The sequence below is a fragment of the Eptesicus fuscus genome, chromosome 14 (assembly GCF_027574615.1).
Source record: "Eptesicus fuscus isolate TK198812 chromosome 14, DD_ASM_mEF_20220401, whole genome shotgun sequence".
Classification (NCBI taxonomy): domain Eukaryota; kingdom Metazoa; phylum Chordata; class Mammalia; order Chiroptera; family Vespertilionidae; genus Eptesicus; species Eptesicus fuscus.
The window spans coordinates 77,022,942-77,026,181 of NC_072486.1; the positions used below are offsets into that span (position 1 = coordinate 77,022,942).

At 41.4% G+C, this 3,240-nt stretch overlaps 1 pseudogene; it reads left to right on the forward strand.

The window, feature by feature from the left end:
- The first annotated feature begins 712 nt into the window (after positions 1-712).
- On the forward strand, positions 713-2,675 carry LOC103304299 (GTPase IMAP family member 5-like; annotated as a pseudogene).
- Positions 2,676-3,240: the final 565 nt, after the last annotated feature.

Genomic DNA, 3,240 nt, shown 5'->3' on the forward strand with positions numbered 1-3,240 from the left:
AACACTGAGCAGGAAGTGAGTTTTTCTTGAATTTGTCCTCAGTGTTGATTCTTTCTCTTTGCCCATGGAACCCCCTTCTCTCCACCAACTGCTCAGGGGGCTAATCACAAACTTGCTAGAACAGAGAAAAAAATTACATTGCTGTAAATGGCATTGGCTTGTTTGAAGTACTGAGAATTTCTGGTGCCTGAAACTCTTTGTGTCACATGGGTATCCAGTGTCCAGGAGGAAAAGTACAGTACACCTTCCCAGGGGAAGGTTGGATCTGGGACATGACTTCTTCAAGGACTGACATGAGAGGGAATCACTTTTCCCAGAAAGTTGGCCTACTTTGATTCCAAAACATAAAATAAAATAATATTCCCCTCCTCATTCCATAAAGAATGTTGTATTTTTTCATCTCGTGCCTTATGCAGTTGGAGAAACATAAGTAATGGATTGGTTTTAAAACACTTCCTGCTTTCTTGTATGCTGAGACAGAAAGAAATAGACCAAGCAATGTGTTCACAGTCCATTGTATTAGCTTCACCAGGTTCTCTTAAAGTTATGCATAGACTTTTGAGGGCATAATGTGAATTAGAAAATTAGCAATGAAAATGGTTCCTCGATGGAGAATTATTCTTAGTAGTCTGAACTGGAGGTGACCTCAGCCCTTACCACTCCATGTGGACACTTACTTTTTATTATTTTCCTGTTTTTATCCCAGAAGAGGATGGAAGGACTTCCAAAGAGCAGATATGGAGCTGAGGACAAAGGTAAGAAAGGCTCCAAATCCTCAAGAGGCATCGTTTCCTCACCTCAAACACAGTGACGGAAACCAGTGATTTTAAACTGAAGAATAAAAAGTCAGTGCTCATTTTTTCTTTAACTTCCCCACCATCTTCATCCCGACCTCCACCTGACCCCTTCAGTGTGATGCTCCCCATTCACAGGATGTGTGGGAAATGTGGAAATGAAAATTCAAGTCAGAAGTTGCAGGGTTTTGAACTGAACTGTGAATAAATTTTATCTTTCCTTTTCCACTTTGAGCAGAAAATAGAAATACATCCCAGAAAATTTACTAATCATGCATGCTACAAAAAAACACAGAACACTGCAGAAAAGGAAGATCCAACAAAGAGTAGAAGAAATAAAATAATAGATTGTAGGACACTGCAATAAACTTGGCATTCATTTGGGCTCATAGAACTCTAGACCTCCCCGAGTTCTCACCCTGGAAGGTTATAGCTCTTGGCTCAGTGTTACCCTCTTCATTACCACTTTTGTTAACTTCCTGTAATTCAACCAGCCAAGTAGGAGATATTTCCATCACATATATTACTAATCATCTTAAATTCCAATCCTCTTCAGTCACCCATCCTGAGTCATCTCTCAGATTTTCCCTTTGACATTAACTATGACCTTGTCTCAATTTCAAGCAGAGAACTCCCCACCCAAAGAACAGAGACCCAGGGAACCTCAGCTGGTCCTTGGTGGGAGGTCATAGCTGACACTTCCTTTTCTCCCAAGGTTTAGGTGAATATGTTGAGCACTTCTACACAATTGTTCCTGGGAATTTGTGGGTGAAAAAGAGGGGGTAATATTTTCCCATGTGTGACTTCTTATCTTCTGCCTCCTTCTAACTTCACATTTATTTAACATGAAATTGGGCTAGGCACCATCCCTGGAGAAACACAGGGACCACTTTACTTTCAGAAAAACTATCTTCCCTGGTCTTGATGAAGGATGTGGTACAACCTTCTCAGTGTAACTTACTTGTTGGCTATGGGTCCAAAGTAGACTTCCTATGACCTGAGAACCTCATAAAGTTGAAAACCTTTGTATGTATTTAGATATGACACTTTCTTCGGAGGGAGGTCCACAGCTTTAATGCGATACCCTGTGGGTCCAGGACTGAAAAATCAGAAGCAACACTAGTTTAAAAAGACACACAATTTTTCTCCTTCAGGAAGTGAAGAAGATAACCAGTTTCCATCATCTTCCTCACTGAAGTTCAACCTGGTGGGAAAATCTGGTTGCAGAAAAAGTGCCACAAAGAACAGTATCTTCTGTCAACCTGTGTTGGAGTCCAGGCTGGGGGTTCAGACCATGACAAGGATGTGCCAGTTGGCCACAGGCACATGGAATGGAAGGAACATCCTGGTAGTTGACATGCCCTCCATCTTTGAGGCTAAGGCCAGGACCAAGAGTTGTATAAGGACATCATTGACTGCTATTTTCTTTCAGCCCCAGGGCCCCATGTGCTTCTGCTGGTGATGCAGCTGAGTAGCTTTACTGCCCAGGACACAGTGGCAGTGAGGAGGGCGAAGGAGGTCTTTGGGGCAGGAGCCATGAGGCACATGGTGGTAATCTTCACCCACAAGGGAAACTTAGGGGGAGAGTTCTTAGATGAGTATGTAGCCAAAACAGACAACTATAGCCTGAAGATCCTGGTCCAGTAGTGTGGGAAGAGATACTGTGGCCTCAAGAACCTGGTGACTGGGGAGGAACAGAGAGAGCAGCTTGAGAAGCTGATGGCTGTGGTTGAGAACTTGGAGAGGGGTAACCAGGGTAACTTCTACACAAACAACCGCTTCTGCAATACACAGATGCCCTAGGGAGATAGGGACAGCACCCCAGAAGATCACAGGTCCTATCTGGCCAAAGTTCAAGTGCACACTGAAGAACAAAAGTGAGACCTGAAGGATATTGGGAGTCACTGGGCATCCAAGCCAGCACACAGTCAAAAAGTGTGTTTTGCCTTATATAAGTATGCTATTTGAGCTTTTTTTCTTTTTTCATTTCATGAAATATATTTTCTACCCCTTTATTTTCAGGCTCTATGTGTCTTTCATTCTGTGGGGAGTGTCTTGTATAGAGCATATATATTGGTCTTGTTTTATCATCTATTCAGGTACCCTATTACCTTGGATTGAAGCATTTCATCTATTTACATTTAAATGGATTATTAATAATATGTCCCTTTTTTAAAATTGTTACTTCTTCTTAGAGAAGTTCCTTTAAAATATTTTGTAATACTGGTTTGGTGGTAATGAACTCCTTAAACTTTTTCTTGCCTGGGAAGCCTTTTATCTCTCCTTCAATTTTAAATGATAACCTTCCTAGGTAGAGTAATCTTACTTTTTATGATTTTGCATATTTCATACCAATCGCTTCGGGCCTGAAAAGTTTCTATTGAGAAATTAACTGGCAGTGTTATGGCAGCTCCTTTTTGTTGCTATTTTTATGATTCACTCTTTG